Source organism: Saimiri boliviensis, chromosome 11 (genome assembly GCF_048565385.1).
Source record: "Saimiri boliviensis isolate mSaiBol1 chromosome 11, mSaiBol1.pri, whole genome shotgun sequence".
NCBI classification, from domain to species: Eukaryota; Metazoa; Chordata; class Mammalia; order Primates; family Cebidae; genus Saimiri; species Saimiri boliviensis.
Window position 1 is genome coordinate 112,061,396 of NC_133459.1, and position 17,585 is coordinate 112,078,980.

At 40.8% G+C, this 17,585-nt stretch overlaps 1 long non-coding RNA gene across 4 annotated transcripts in view; it reads right to left on the reverse strand.

Moving 5' to 3' along the window:
• The window catches only part of LOC141580338 (uncharacterized), a 304,648-nt gene that overhangs the window by 163,975 nt on the left and 123,088 nt on the right, over positions 1-17,585 (reverse strand). Inside the window, exon 4 of one of the 4 annotated variants that reach the window (XR_012512571.1) lies at positions 12,027-13,208. The exons of the other annotated variants lie outside the window; for them this stretch is intronic. This is a non-coding gene — a long non-coding RNA (uncharacterized LOC141580338). Of the gene's footprint in view, positions 1-12,026; positions 13,209-17,585 lie in introns of those variants that run through there. 4 annotated transcript variants of the gene reach the window in all.

Consider the following 17,585-nt stretch of genomic DNA (forward strand, 5'->3'; position numbering starts at 1 on the left):
AATGTGTGAAATGAGGATGAGAACTGGTAAGGGTGGAAAATGAGAGATCATGGTGTACTAGAAAATCTTTGCCTCAGCTAAAGGCATTCAAATTACATTCAAGTTCCATTTTTTGAAATATAATATATTGGCGGGGGGAAACCACATATGTGAGCATGATTTGGAAGCCTTCCAGTTTCCCATCCTTGAACTATGTAATTTATAGGATATTCTCTGTTCCTCACATCCCTTTCATACTTTAAAATTAAGGAATGAATGAATGCACATTCATTTGATGTTGAATATCAATATGAATTGATATTTAATGAATCTTGTTCTTTAGAACTTGACTTCTGTTTGACTTCATTTAATCTTGTTCTTTAAAGCTTGACTTCTATTTGGTTTTTCAGACATCCTTAGTCACATACAAATTTTGGCAGGAGTCCCTTCTTCCTTGAGTTGTTTCTATAGAAATGAGAAGCAAACCTGGGGGAAAAGATGGAAGTAGATAGGAAAAGGATCTGAAGACACATCGGCCCACTTTGCTATTTCATTTTAGGTTGAACCTACCTATACACCCTTCCACTTCTACAATTAGCCTAAGCCCAGAAGTGCCTTTTAGTCAAAATATTTGTCTTAGATCTATGATTTAGATTTGGTGCTAAACAAGATACATTTTAAATCTGTAAAGTATTAAGTACAGCATCTGACACACGGTAAGTGTTCCTTAAATTATAATTGTGAAAAAGGCACATTGCATTGTATATAGGAGCCTTGCCACACAAATCAGAACGTGAATTGAAAACAGGCTCTACCTTTTACTAGAAAGAAGACTTTGAACAAGACATTTCAGTCTCCATAGTCTTAGTTCACTCAGAGTAATTTCATGTGGGGTTTCTGTAAGATGCAATGGGATAAGATGTGTCTCATATTCAGCACAGTGACTGGCGCTTAGGAAGAACTAAAGGGACACCAGTCATTTTGTCAGCAATGATGATAGTTCCGCTTATTTTTTTTAAAATTCTCATTTATATTTCTGTAAATTGATATATAAAACATCTTAGGAGTACATCATTAAATACAAAACTACTCTAAAAGAAGGAAGTGGTACATATCAATTGTAAAAAATATACACATTGGATGGTTCTATGAAGAGTTTAATCATTGCTTTATCTTGCATAAGCCTAGTGAAAACCAAGTGGCACAAGGATCAATATCAAACTTCAAAAAAAATTTTTTTTTCAGAAGGAAAGTCTTACATCTATAGTTCAGGCACATTTTACACATCAGTGAAAATTCCAATCAATATTTCTGAAACTTGTTGGCTGGCATAGATTTTCTTTATAGTTGGAAAATTGTATCCAGTTAAACTGTGAAATGTTTAAACAGGCAACAGAAGTTATGCTGGTATAAATGCAAATAATATTTTAAAATTTAGTGACTAACCAAAGTCCCTAATCTTTGGTCTTATCTAAATCTAGGGAAATTAGTTTGATGACTCTAAGTTCTACTTGTGTATTCATCATCCACATTCTGTTCATTTCTTTGAAATAAAAAAAGGGACATTCTATTTTTTGCATAAAGGCTTATTTTAATCAACAAGCAACCATCATTTCACCAAAAACTTTTTAAATGCTTATTTAAAACATAAAAGTCAATATTTGCAAAAAATGTACATTTATCATTTACTTCTGTTTTTTAAAGCTTGGTTACAATGAGGTATTTTATTCTTTTGAGCTGAAGCTTTTTTCAAATGATCACTAAAGGGCTGCACTCCCTCACTTCCACCCATATCCATACCAATCATTTCTGTGCCTCAAAACAATTTCTGACATGAGTAGCATCTCTTCAACATGCTAGCTGCCTTAACCTTAAAAGTAAACACTAACAGTAAAAATAATACCTCAACTTTTAAAAGAAAAAGCTCAGAGGTACCGTAATGCTAAGGGAAAACTTCATTTCACCCTGGATTTTATTTAACTATTATTCTGAGTTGTCTCTTTTGAAAGCAGGAAGCATTTCTTATATGGCAATGTTCTAAGCAAATGACTTTATTTCAATTATATAAACCATAAATAAACAGAAATAAAAGAGATTAATGAGCACTGGTGCAACTGAATGACAGTCGTTAACGACAATTTTGCTTTATTGAAAAACCTCTCTCTGACTTTTGTTCCATTAAGACCATATCCTAATTATCTCAGTTTCATTCTGCCATTAATAACCTTATTTTCTTAGAAATAGTACTGATAGAAGGGTTTTAAACTGTACTTTCATAAGTAAGGCAGAGTACAATCAAGAAAGGGTTCCTATGTATAGTTTGTGGGAATCCGTTTGAAATGATCACACTTTCTAAATGGTCTTGCAAATCAGACTTCAGCTAAATGTAGTACTCCATTATAAGGGACAGGGGAAAAAATTGAATGTTGGAGTTCAAATTCATATAATAATTAGAAGGGACATTTATTTCAAAATGTGGAGGACTTGACAGTAAGAAAATGACAGAAATTGAGCTCCACGGTGAATTATAAATGTCAAATTACTGGTATGCATGTAAAAAAGTATGTAGCTATTAGAAACCATACTCTGCATTCACGTGCAGTGCTTCTGCCTTTATCAGCTTCTTATATTCCTCTAAGGTGTTCTGTCATTCACTGTCAAATTTTCAGTGTAAGATTATAAGACATATGTCAGATCAGTGTCCAAAGCTTTCCAGTTTCTGGACACACCAATGCAGTCCCATATTTTACACAATATTAAGTATATTAAATGGGAAAAGCAGCTCAGTTATTAGAAGTCAGTTACAGAGGGTACTCTAGCATGTGATATCATCTACTCTGAGGAATGCAAAGTGCAGGGGAGGGGGGAGCAGCATGACTCTATATTGTGTGTGGACTCACGATGCTGTCAGAGTGTCAGCAGGAGGAACAATGAAAGGGATGTTGTTAACTAAATTTTGATGTGCAAGAACATGTGTTTAATTTGCAAGATGCTTTGTTTAATTAAAAGGTAAATACCATTTACAATTCCTCTTGCAGACAAATTTAGAGCAGCAACAACACCTACAGAGTGTTCAAATTGCCAGCAGAATTTCTTGGATGCATTTGATCAATTAAAAGGGTACACATTTGGGGAAAAATAATTATTTTTTTCCATTTGTTTTCAAATAGAAATGTCTTTATTTTCTATAAACAGATTATTCCTAGAATTTAATGCCTAGCTAAGTATGGATTTAAAGATCCAAAAGCTGTATTACAATGTACCTGGTACAGAGCAAATATATCTGAAGGCTAAAAGCTTCTCTTGTCACTGAACCTCCATCTCAAATAGGATTTGTTTTTCTCTTTCTGTCTGTCTGCCTTTCTTTTTTTAGTGGATTAGCTCCAAAAGGAGTGTGGGTCACAAAGACCCTTTCATCCATCCAGAAAGATAACCTCAATTACATCATTTAGGAGCTTCAACATAATTATTCCATAAACTCTGTCCAATCTTAAGGCAGATTGAAAAGATCTCAGATCTCATATTTTCCTTTATTTAAGATTTGCTATTTTTTCAGTGACCATGGTGGAAGAGCATGCTATTGCTTCTTCAGCTGGCCTCAGGGCAGAAAAAGTCGAAAAAGACCCAGACTTCTTTACTTACAACTTCTAATCTCCGTAATACAGGTAGTAGAGATAGCAATTGGACCACATTTCTGCAATTCAACACTTCGTGTAGTTGTAGCTTGGTTTCAGATATGCTTGGAGGCAGGAAATAGACCAGTGACTCTCTGGAGAATCCAACTTAATCATTTCCCTGGTTGATACCAACACATGACATCTGACAACATGAAAGAGAAATTCTGCAAAATTTCTTCAACAGTTCACATGCAGTGAATTGGACCTGAGTAGCCCCCTCTCTGGAACAATTATCTAATAGTTTCTTTCAGTCAGTCCTGCTTACATGTTATGTATTACATGACTAATATGTAAAAGACTATAATATGAAATAGCCAAACTATTATTAACATATTATATTATAAACTATATTATATCTGTTACATTGCTATATTATCAGAACTCAAAAGAAAAAAAAATTAAACTGGCAGAAAACAGTACAAAAGAAACTTCAATGGAGTAAATGCACTTTTTCCCCTTGTAACATCAGACAAAATCCCTCCTCTCCCCTGTCCCAAATTAACTGAAAGTTTCATACTGTGTATTTGCCCAGAGAAAGCTTCATTTCATTGCCAAGTCAAATACAGTAAAACACTAGAGGAAAAAAGATGCTCCTCTCAAGTGGTAAATACAGGTATAAGACAATTGGCGATTGGTTCAAACCTTGACAGGCAAAAATTCTTTGAGGGAAGTGGCAGAGGAGGGATTTTAGGAAGTTACTGTATCCTAGTCATTTGATAATTTTTCATTTCAATGTCCAGTAAGATGTTATCTTTGTAATGATCAGTTCCATTTTCTTAAAAACACCCTTTTTAAGGAATCTCACAATCACAAAACCCAAGATTTTACAGGATTGAATTATTTATACCTTTCCCTCCCCAGTTATTCCATTGATGGGGGGAGACTACCTTCCATCATATTCTAAAAGGGGAAAGTTGAGTTAATCACACAAACCAATTATAGTAATTGCTGCAGCTTCTGCCTTAAACTCAGGATAGTGCTCTCTTGCCCTTTGGTTCATGCTAGGACAGTGAAATACATATTTTAAAATGTGTCATTTAAAAAAAATCTTGTTGAATAATTTCCTCTTTGATCTCTTTACTATTTCTTTATCCCAGCTCCTGCACAAGTCTATGTTTTCTCACAGGCATTTAATCCCCAATTCACAGAAAGACTCTGTGATGACTCTGGGAAACAGTCCTCCTTGGTCCGTGGATGGATCATATGAGACGGTCCTACTTACCTGGTCAGGATTTGCTATGACCATTTACTACTAATTTCCAGTTGGTGATTTCATCATCTGGCCATTTCATTATTTAGTGTTTCATTATTTGCTTTCATTATAAGTTCCTCAACTTTCTTTAACAGAAAAGCAGAAGAATATCAACATATTTTTGTCTGCCTTGAAATTTATAATCTATTAGAGGAAATTTCTAAGAAAAATATCTTTATACAATGTCTTTATAGGCATTGTTAAGACTGCCATTTGATTCTGTCCTACTCCACCACCAGAATATGTTTCAACAAATGAAGGCCTTTTTTCAGGATTGTTTTATTTTTCCCTCTGTTGAATTCCTAATGCCTAGAATACTTGCCAAGTTCATGACAATAACTAGTTGTTGAATGAATGACTGAATCTCTAACAATGAAAGAAGTAGGGACGTGATGCTGCGAGAATGCACGGGTCTTAGAGTTTGAATACAGTAAATCTGGGGTCCAGCTCCCATTCTGCCTCTGACTTAATGGGTGACCTTGAGAATTCTGCATTACCTCTGAGGATACCAATTTACTCATCAGTAAAATAAAAAGGTTAGACTAGATCATTTAAAAAAGCCCTCAGGTCTAAAAATCTGTGAACGCATTTATGGTATAAATTCACACAGACAAGCAAGCTTCATTATATAATATAATAGTTCTGAACTGATATTGATACTAAGGGCTTTAATGAGAGGTGAGAGAGAAAAGAATCCCAACTTGACAATAACAATCATATTCAACTAAATTAAACCTTTGGAAAAATCACAGATCCCCAACATGACAGGAGGCCATGTGGCCAAATAATTTGCACACAAATGACTGAGAAAGCTGAGACATGGGCTGCAGCCCAATCAGTGACTTAAGGCAGTTCATATGGTTTCCTGTGACACTTTGAGCCTTACTGAAAATGGAGGAACTCTAAGACCATTTTATGAAACACATTCTGGACCTGAACTACCTTTTAACATAAAGGGTAAATCAGTTTCCACAATATACTTCAGTATATCATAAGTGTGTCTAAAACTGTGGATGTCAGTCAAAAATCTTTGGCCAATTAATATTGTATATATTTTTTCAGTTAAAGTGTTCACTCCAGAGGTTTGTTTTGACATTTTTACTGTAACCATTCACAGTTGCAAAGAAGAAATATATGAATGGAGATGAAAAGCACCAAAATCTTGTTAGTGTTAGACTCCTTTGTGAACAAAAGCTAGCAGAAATAAATGTAATGTGGAACGGCTTTCCTGGAGTAGGGTAGGATGGGTCTTGGGGGGTGGAGAAGACTAAATTCGTACTGAGACGAGCCTTTCAGATATCTTTTTAACTGCTTTAACTGCTTTTCAAGCAAAGCTGATGTAGTTATTTTAGTCTTTTGCCATTTTTGTCATTTAATTCACCACTGAGAATAGCCCTATTTCCACATTTGCATCCTTTCAGTATAAAAAGGTATTCACAATTAAGGTGAAAGAAAGCTTCCTCACTGAGAAATACAGGATTTGGGCTGTTAATGATCTACTGTTTAGCATTTTCAGAAAAACCAAGGATCTTTTTGTGTTTCAGCAGTATGGTTAACTGAAATGGATATAGAAGCTGGATCTGCAACTCTGGTTTTAAGGCCTGGCTATGCACTATGCTATGGTAACTAAATCAATTGATTCTCTCAGTTTTCTCATCTGTGAAATGGGGATTGGGAGTTCATAACAAACATTTTAAAGAGCAAATATCTCCCTTCGATAAAATGCTTTTATTCCAGGAAAAGAAAATACTTTTTTTTTATTTATGAAAAACAAGACTGAGACCTGAAATATTAAGTTAGTTAATATCAGTCTGAATTCAATACAATAAACCTGGGTTTTCAAAATATCTCTTTTACTGCCGGCTTTCAGATCCTTGCTCTTCTGCTTACCAACTGTTATAACCTTGGTCAAGTAAATAAATCTTCTCAATCCTTACTTCTCTTCTCTGTAAAATGTACCTAATCCATAGGATTGCAGTGGAAATTAAATGAGAAAATGATGGTAAAGGTACAGCACCTGGCCACAAGTAAGCACTCGGCACATGTTAGTTTTATTGTTTTAATTGTGATTTTATCCTCAGGAGGAGCTGCAACTCTTTATAACTTGTTCAGATCTCCTGGATTGATGAATATAGAGGAAAGATACCAGATCCCTCTTCATTTCAGCCCCAGCCCCTTCCTTATTAGCAGGTCAAAGATTCTGTCAACCACCTGAAGATATCAAATAAGAACAGACGCCATTTTAAAAGATTCTCTCATGGATCTTGCCTAAATAGAACAAACTAATTCCAGGGACAGGAAAAAAAAAAAAAAAAAAAAAAAAAAAAAAAAAAGTCCTTTGGCTTCTTTCCCCAGAAGATTGTGTGAAGAAAGTAGAAACAAATATTAATAGTACTGATCCCTTACTGGACCTATCCATACTTATTGTTTGCCTAAGCTTACGACTTTAAAAAACAAACAAACAAAAAGTATCTTTCTCCCAGTCAGTAAACATCCAGAGGCAACAGACTTTACTAAAAGTCACAATAATCATAGGATACTATGCCCATCTCTAACTCAAGTCTGCCTGAATAGGAAGAAACATTGTGATTTCTAACAACCTTTTCCTAAGAAAAGCATCCAGCCTATTTCACCGTACTACTTAAAGCATATATAGCCTGTTTCAAGGTTAAACTAACTTCCAAACGCCATACAAAACTAAGTCATGAATTCTCTAGATAAACAAAGCAATCACTTCCCCAGTTCCACAGTGAGGGCTGGGAGCACAGGAAACCTCCCAGAAATGGGTGACTCTCTCTCTCTCCTTCTCAGTATAAGAATGAAAACTTTCGGCTCATGCTGGGACTTGGTACTGAAAGTATGATTCACACTCAGATATGGGAGGAAGGGTTAAATTAAGAGGAATCTATCTGTCTTTACCTCCCTCTCCCCAATTCACGGAATAATTATTGCTGCTTACTTACAACCTGGAATATTAGTGAACATTTCCTCCAATACCTAATAAAACGCTTCCAGAAACGTGTACATCAGTAGTATCCTTTCAGACTGGTAAGTGTGGGTTTGGTTGAAGTGTGTGTGTGTGTGTGTGTGTGTGTGTGTGTGTGAGAGAGAGAGAGAGAGAGAGAGAGAAAGAGAGATTGATTTTGATGCTTAGAAAACATGTTTTCAAAAGCAGCCATAATTTCTTTTTCAGAGGGGCCCCCAATGGCTCCTTCAGACCTCAGCCCAGAGAATCAGTGAAGGGTCAGAGACGGACGAGGGAGAGGCTGAACTCACACTTACCTTTGACCAGTAGACGAGGTGAGAGTGGGGTTTGGCGCTTTGTTTGTTTTTGTTTTGTTTTCTGTTGCTTTTAGCGCACCCCCTGCGCTGGGGCGCTGGAGGGTGGAGGCGGGTCCGGGCCGGGCAGCGCCCGCGGGGCGGAGGGGACCGAGCGGGCCGCCGCGCCTGCCGCGTCCGGCCAGCAGGGGGCTCCGGCGCTCTTCTTCGGGCGCGTTGGGCTCAGCCCGCGCGGCCCGGGACTCCGGCGGGGCAGGGGATGTGGAGGATCAGGGCAGGAAGGCGAGAGCTGGAGAGGGAGCAACAGGGGTGAGCGCACGGCGGGGCTCCCCAGGCGCCCGCGGAGCCGTCTCGGAGCTGCTTAAGACACGATAAATCCTGGAGGAGCCGGCCGTTTTCGGGAAGCGGGTCGAGCCTTTGCCTTCCCGAGGCTCCAGAGTCCCGCGGGGCCGTCGCGCTCCGGCCTCCAGCCCGGGGCGTCCTCGCGAGGGCGTTAGGGAGCGAGCCGAGGCCCAGGACTCGGGAGGACCGCGGAGAGCGCGGCCGGGCCGAGGGGTGAGCGGCGCCTCCCACGCCCCCGCGCCCGCGCCCCCCGCGCCTCGCGCTTCTGCAGCCGCCCAGCGCGGGCCCCCTGGGGACAGGCAGCGGTCTGTCCGCGGACGTCCCGTGTGACCGCACCTTTGCTTTTGCTTCCTTTCCTCGGTCTGAAATCCAAGGTGGTGGTGGTTGATTTTGCGCTACTCTACTCTCCCAGAGGAGGCCCGGGTCGGAGCCAGCGCTGGCGGCCTGCGGCTGCTGCAGCTAGAGTTCCTGGGGCCAGAACCGTGCCCCTTGCCCGCTCCGGGGCTGCAGAGGAGAGCGAGCCCGGCCCGGGGCCAGGGAGGTCGGCCTGTCCCGCGAAGGCGCGCTGGGCCTGGGGATGGGCGCTCTTCACTTCGCCAGACGAGAGTTTGGACCCGGGCCCGCCCGCGGCACCTGGGCTCCGGCGGTCTTCGGGACCCTGTCTCAAAACTGCGCGAGCGCTGAGATCGCTCTGGTTTTAGCTTGCCTCTCTTTAGATGAGGAAGGCATTGTATCTTTCTAAGGGGTCTCTCAGACCTAAGTTATTTTGGTCTGCAGTGGTGGTAATGGCCTTGAATTTGTTTAAACTTACTGCCCACGACACCCTCTCCCCAAATCCCCCCACACCCACACTGTACACTCCAGAACGGCCACTACCACTCCCACTCCATTTGCATTTGAAAACCTCTGGAAACATAAGCGCTTTCAGGATGAACTCTCTCTCTCTCTCTCTCTCTCTCTCTCTCTCTCTCTCTCACACACACACACACACACACACACACACTCACACACAGTGGAAACTGAGTTGAGTCATAGGATGCATATGAATAGGATTGGATAGTCCTTCTCTTCTGCGGGTAAGAATGTTTAATAACCCAGGATTCCGGCAATAACAACATTACAGGGTTTCTAGAACTCTGTTCTGATGCTTTAGAAACTATTAGAACAGTAGTAATGATAGTAGGAGGAAAAGAAGGATTATGTTTTTCAAGGCACTTGCAAGCAATCTGCTACATCCTCTATTGGGAGAACTCAAAAATATTCCCGTTGATTAAGACTCACAGGTCAAATATCATCTCTCTTTCTGGATGCTAATTAAAAGCAACTCTGTTCATAGGTATTTGGCAGCCGTTTGAATCAAGATACTCGAAAATTTCTGACTCAATAGCAATGTGCTTCAGTACACACAATCATGTATAATCATATATATGTGAGACATGACTTTGAAGGGGAGATGACTTTTCTTTAAAAACGCCTACTCAAAGACAACTAGAAATGGTTGCTGCAGGTAACCAGTCACTGTCCTGGCTACAACATATTTGTGCAATTAATAGTCTCGCAGCCTAGTCCAAATCCCCTCTTTGCTTGGACCAGGAGTGTTAATGAACTGTAGATGCAAAGCTCTTAATGTGTATATGTAGTGTCCTCTTCAAACTTAACAAGCTTTGAAAATGTAATAAAACAGGGATAAGTATTCAGGTTATTTTGATTTCGTGATTTTAATATTGTTGAAAATATGACACAGTTGTCCCCAGTTCCTATCCCACATGTCCATTCTGGAAGACCTAGAAAACATATCAGTAGTTAGGGTAAAAAAAATCCTTCAAGAAAGACTCAAGTCTTGCCACTATCCTTTAAGTCACTTCATAATAGCTTTAAGATAGCGAAGTGCAGTTCATGTTTCTAGCTACTTTCATACCATGTTGAAATGATACTTCTATAATTTGACTAAGATTTTTATTGATTGCTAATTTGGTGTTAGAATTGATTATCTTTCACATAATGATATCCTACTGCTCAATGAGATAAATATTTATATAATAGGGAAATATCAATTGCTGGTTTTTTTACAACTCAGTGTGAATAGCCACATCATTGACTTCCAAAGAATGAAAGAATCTTTCCATAAACTTTCTGAAATCATTCCTATAAACTTGCTCCACTTTCTAATATTGTGAAAGAGTTGGTGTAATTTAATTTCTCTTCAGTCAATTATAAATATATTTCATCTTGGCAAGGTGCCTTATTTAGAAAAGTTGAGTGTGGGAAAGGATGATAGTTACAGCAGGAATATGAAGGTTGAAATAGTGTTTCTTTTTATAATCGAGAGAAATGGTATAATTGACCTCATCATATCAGGAGCAGGGAGAATCTGAAACAGTTTGATTTGCATGCATTTCATTGAGTCTACTAAGAGCACACTGACATCAAATTGCCCAGAGCTACATATTTATTATTGAGAATTCATAATTCCAATTCTGTTACTCATTTTTTCTGGATCTTGTGAAATAAGAATAAGGGAAGATGAAGATAACTATATTAAGTGCACCAAAATGCTCTTTGTATCACAACAAAGTGGTTAATTTACTCCAGGCAGCTAAAGTCTCGGAAGAAAACCTGAAATCACCTGTCTTCAAAGACCATTTTTTTCTGAATGTACTAGCTACCTGTAAATAAAAGTTTAAACTGTAATGAAGGTAAACTTAAAAAGTTGCCTCTAGTTAAATTTTGGGAGAGACTGAGTAACTTGACTACCATCAATTTCCTGAGGACTTGGCCAAATTCTGCCTGCACTTTCAGCCTAACCTGCAGGGGGCAATAGCTTGACACGAATGACAACAAAGGCTGCTGAACTATTAGACTTGAATTTCTGACTATGACCCTGGAATGCTGTGTAGGTTGGAAAGAGTGCTTAATTAATGTATATTGAAACAAAAGATCAGGTAAATTGTTTGATTTGTCTTCAAGCTATATTTTTAGTCTAATTTAATTCATAACTGTTAGGTGTTTTTTTTTCTTAAACAGATTATCAAAGTTTTAGGAGACACATTTATCTTTAGAATTTTCCTAAACACTAATGGTTTACTATGGAATTTCTGTAATGCATGTTACCAAAGGAAAGAGAGCAGAATCAAAATGAGCATAGTTTTCAGTGTTCAAATGGATGACGGAATCAGTGGAAATATGGAATTTTTACATATAGTTAATAAAAGATTGTCACATGTCTAGATAAACTCTGTTTCAATATTTTTAAATCTTATAACTAGAAATAGATGGGGGACAGTCATTCCATTGTTTGCAATATGTCTTTCTTTCCATGTATCAAACAATAATTTTTGAAATTGTTTTAAACTTAGAAGCATGATCAACAATTAGTGAGTTATCTCTTTTATTGCTATATATATTTTTTCTGTTTCAAGTGGAATAGAATTTATTGGCTATTGATAATCCACACTCTCTTTCCCTCCCCTTTGGTATTTCCACTCCCTCCCTCCCTCATTCTTATCTTTCCCCATCAACGGATCTGGAAAGACTGGAAACAGACCAAAAGGGGTTTTGGCTAGAGAGAGTAATTGCAGAATTAGAAAGGAAAACTCTTCTCATCTCCTCACTGCAATTATATTTAATGTTCATTATGTCAATTTTAAATGATACAAAATGCCATCCCCAAAAGGCATCCTGATTTCAAGAAGTCAAAAGGGCACCTGGCATTAAACAACCTTGAGTCAATTCCAGTGGGATTAACTGGACTGAGTTTCTATATACTGCACATGCTATGGATCTACTTTGATCACAGTAAGGAAAAAAAAATGATAATAGATTTTTTTAAAAGATTTGCTGCACAGGAGTGTTCAATTTCTTTTATATGGCAGAGTTTGATCTTTGTAAAAACCTTCTAAAACATCTTTTTCCCCCCACTATGGTAAAGATATATCTATTTTTGCGTTTCTTTAAGAAAAGAAAATGGGGATTGCTTACAAGGGAAAAGAAAATTTTATTCTCCAACACTCCCTCCCATTCTACTAAACCATTTTAGTCGACATATGTTTGTTATCAGAGAGAGGTGCTGTGAACACACAGCCATTTTCTTAGCAGCTTTTTGACTGTATGTTACCATAGTCCCACAAGGCATTGGTCCTTTCCCATTGGGAAGTCATGAATAAGAGACTATGAAGCTTGCACGTCAGATCTTCCTCAATTAATCCACCATTAGCATGTTTGGGATCCACTACTGGATGGTTAACAGCAGCTTTTGTAACTGTACGCCGACCATATCCAATTATGCTCTGCTAAAAATGAACTCTTTGCAGACCAACCCTCTCGGCTGTCAGTATTTTCCGTTTTCCTATTTTAACGTTTGTGTATAGTGGCAGGCGACAGATGGTGTAGATCAGATCGATTTGATTGCATTAGATGATTTTTTTCCCTTCCCCACTCCTTTCTGGAAGCTCGCATCAGCTGAAGGCTATCGCCTGGGACTCCTCGGAAGCGTGAGCAAGCCGCCACGCGAAGGCACTGGGGCACAGCCAGCGCGAGGCGCCGAGGTCTCTTCCCAGGGCTTGTTAACACTGTAACCCAGCACTCGGAGAGAAGCAGCAGCTCCCACTGCCCAGAGCCTACCTCACCGCACATCAGATGACTCCCTGGCTTCTACACACAGTTGGAGTTCCGCTTGAAACCTGGATTTAGAGGGTAAGCACTTCAATCGAGATGGATTTGTGACAGTTACTTTGCCATACAGCAAGACAAATCTCAGCAAATGTAAAGAATGTAGGATGTGTGGGAGAGGGAGACTATGTTTACATCGAAAAATGTGTTTCTTTTTGTCTGAGAACGAGAGTATTATTCAGTAAAGATGTGTATACTCTTTTTCCATTGATTGTAAGAGTCGACTACCACCCTCCTGCCGATTTTTTCTCTCTCCTTGGTGTTTCCCCCTTTCTACTTGAGAGGGAAGGAGAGAGGGAGAGGGAGGGAGTCAAGGGGGAAGAGAGAGAGGGAGAGGGAGAGAAGGAGAGAGGGGGGAGAGAGAGAGAGAGGAGAGAGAGAGAGAGAGAGAGAGGAGAGAGAGAGAGAGACATTTCAGCTTTAGCTTAATTGGCTTATTTCCTCAAACCGATTGCTTTGTCGCGTTTCTTTTTGTATATTTGGTTGCAAATTGAGAAGCGATTAACTGGGATGGGTGTTGGAGTGTGGGGGATAGCATAGGAAAGTAGTGGGAACCTGCAGTCAGTCGCGGTGGCCTTGAGAGATCAAAAGGTGCTGAAAGCCCCCTTCCCGCAAAACACACCTCTAGTTATTGGGGCGCGAGAGAAATGTAGATCCTAATAAACATGGCTTGCAGGAGTCGATGAACAAAGGTACTTAATGCGGACCTAAGCCTCCGCTGATATTGTTCCGCTAGCAATATCTAAATATTCAAAAGCGAAGTGTAAGTTGATCAACAAACGCCCTGATGGTATTGGGCTTTTTCCCTTTTCTGTTTTTGTGTAGAGGGTGGAGAAGCGGGGGAGGGTGGATGGGTGGGGGAAATCCGACAGCTTAAGGAGGCTTGAATTGAATATGCACCCAGCGGCAGTGGTCTCGTAGGAAATGGTGTTCTCGTAAGTCAGGCTGCCCCGCTGAAGCACGAGAGAGCTTTGGTTAGAGCTCAGAGCGTCAGTTCTGCTGCGAGTGCTGCCGGCAGTCTGCCCGGGTTGAGCTGTCCACTCATCCAGGTGCTGAAGCTGGTGGAACATTGGGTAGGTAGGGAAAGGGCTGGCACTGCTGCTTGGGTAGAAAGATAGCATATCAACTGCGTTGTTCTAGTTTCTTAAAGCGTGTGAGTCTTTCGGTCAGTGTGTGTGTGTGTATTTTATTTTAATTGCGAGGAAGCAAAACTAAAGAAGACTACTTGGAAAGCATTGAAAAGCTATGTGGGTATTTATGCTGTGATTCTGATGCCCTGTGTATTGGGGGGTGTGTGTGTGTGTGTGTGTGTGTGTGTGTGTGTGTGTCTGTGTGTGTGTGTCTGTGTGTGTGTATGTGTGTGTTTGTGCCTTGATCATCCTTTTGAATTTAAAACGTTCCAATTAGTAAATCCAAGCCTATCTGTATAATGTGTTTCTTGTTTTCCTTTTAATATTAGTTGATATTTAAATAGGAGAGTGCAGAAGCAAATGTACACTTTGCCCATAGACTATTGCATTACTTTCCCTAAGGGCTTTTGTTTCTAGGAGTTCAAGCTGAAGAGAACCTGTCAGCTTTCTTGGATTTTTTTTTTGGGGGGGGGGGATCTAGCACCAGAGGAAAGCTCCACTTATAGCTATGTTAGGTAACAGCAGAAAATAGTGTTTATTTATTTGTTTTATTGGCATCTGTCTTTTTGTAAGTGGTGTACTTACGAGTTATCTGAAAATAATGTAAAAGAGTGTGGTAGTTGGGCTATACTGGTTTTCTTTCTAGTTATTTCAGGTTCAAACATTATATATTAAACATCTGTTCATAAAACCTAGAATTCATGTTGATTTTTCTATCTGTAAGTAACATGTCAAGAAAATGATGAGTTGGTGTGTATTATACTTACAAAAAGATAAGAGCAAGCACAACCTAAGTGTCTTAAATTGCAACCAGGTCAGTTAGAGATGAGTTGTGGTAGTGGGAGAGATTCTGTTATATAATTACTCCTTGATGAAGAGCTATTTGCACTTACATAATTTAAGAAATCATAATGTCTATTGCCATGTTTCCATATTCCCCCCCCCATTCCCCTCACATGGATGTACTTTCATGTATTTGAGAGTAAAGGGGAAAGCAAATTGAGAACTTTCTAATGAAGCTACACCATGTCTTTGGTAGTGACGTTGCACTTGTCCATTTTATTTAGTGAACAATAAACCCCTATTATCAGAATATCCACTGCAGGATCTTAAGACAAAGCTTTTCCAGTAAGAGCCATATTGATCATCAAAGAATCACAAAGATAGTCTCTCTGAATGCCAAAATTACAGTCACTTTGCAAATGAGTTTTTATTGGCTTTTTCTTCTTAAAATAATTTTCATGAACACAGAGCTTCAAAGATTTTTCTGTAGAGGTGTTCACAACAGCTGTACAGCAGTGCATTTATAGTATATTTTTTAAAGGTGTGCCATGAAATTAAACATTGTGGTGATATAAAATGATGCTTAAATCATAGAAACTCTACCAGCTTGTCAACTCAGTGAGTTTTGATACTATGGAAAATGGGTTTAATTATTTTGTGCCTTGAAGCTTTTATTTTCTTTAAAAATCATTATGTTGTATAGCTCTAAGGCCTTCAAAGGAAAGATGCCTATTTTTGTAGATCTATAAGTATTTGATTTCACGTAGTAAACTGAATGAGTGTTTATTTGCTGTGATCTTGGGCTTGAGAAAATGCATTTCCAAAACATACTACTGAAAATTTTACCCATGCATGACCCTGTCTTTATTTAAGCCTCACTTCTTCTTAAAGCCGTCTAGGCAAATATATTTGTAATGTTTGTGTGGTTAACTATGCATGTCTTTTACAGGGTTCTCTGGCTGCCATGGCACTCAATCAAACAACCTAGAATGGACTGGCCGAGACCAGACTGGGTACCAAGCAGAGAAGTGCAGAGGAAGGCACTGGGAGAACACCAGGTAAACTGAAGGCTGCTTGTCACTCCCACTTGTGCCCAAAGAGCCTTGCCACATCTTCCCTCCTCACTGGAAAGACAGCACTCTTCTGTGTTAAGTATTCGGTTTTGTGATTTGTCTTTCAGAATTGGAAATAGAGCGGCCATTTGGATTTGGCAGGAAGCAGCCGAGCACAGCTTTGGATCCTTCTTTAGGGAAATCGAGTTATGGATTTATGGTCCCGGTCAAGCTCAGCCCATCCCCAGCCAGGGGCGGGCTCAGCGAGCAGCAAGAGTTCTGGTGGCGGCGGCGGCGGCAGTAGCAGCGGCAGCGGTAGCAGCGGCAGCGGCAGCCTGGTCCTCTGACTCTCTTCGGTGACGGGTATTCTTGGGTGGATAATACGGATTACGTTGTTATTGCTTAAGAATACGCGTAGTCGAGGAGAGTACCAGCGGCAGGGGGGCAGCGGCCGCCTTCCCCAGCCCACCAGCTGGCCACTAAACGCCCGTGGTTGCCAAGGTAGCACTTTCTTGTTCTTTTCCTTTCCTCGGGTGTTTTCGCACTGGTTCCACCAGAAAGGCTGTGCGCCGCGCCTCCGGTGACCAGGACTGTAAAATGGGTTCGCGCAGGGGGCGGGGGGCGAGGGGCAGGAGATGGGCTGGGAGAGAAAGGGGGTCCTGCGGGGCGATTCCGCCTTCCACGCCCGCTCCTTTTCCCTCCACGGTGGGGTGCGGCTGGGGGGAGAGACGCGGACGGGGCGATTTTCTGAAGTTGGGAATGACTGAAAGGCCTTGAGCAGTTTGGGAGCGTCGCGAGTGAGGCGCCGAAGCTGGGCAGAGGGTCGCCGGGAGCGGCCTCGGCAGAAAGGGCGTGTCCGTGGGCGAAGGTGCCCCCGCAAGCCTGCGGAAGCGCGTGACTTCGCGAATCCCTGGCCCGGGGCGGTGCCAGAGCCCCACCCCCGGCCGGCCGCGCCGCTTCGCAGTCGCACTTGGCGGCCAAGCTGAGGAAGGGGCGGGGGCCCGGGGGCTGGGTCCCCGCGGAACTTCCAGATAGGAAGTCTGGCGGGTTTCTCAGGAACGCATATTTTCTTTTCCGATTCTCCGAGAAGGGGTGGAGAAACAGGATGGGATTCGGATTGGCTGCAGTGTGGCACAAACCTGGAACCTTCTTGAAAGAGGTTGGGGCAGGCAGTGACTGTTCAGACGTCCAGTCTCTTTGGGACACCTCTTCAGCGCTGTCTCCCCTGCCTCTGCCTTTAGGACGAGTCTCAAACATCAACAAACTCAAGGCACGTCCCCCTCTCAGGTCAGCTGCAAAGGGATGGGAGCAAGAGAGAGCCTCTCCCTCCTTCTACTTCCAGTTTTTCTGTGTTTGTTTGTTTGTTCCAAATATTAATGGACGATGAAACAGCACGGATTTTTCACCTCCTAGAGAAGAGGAA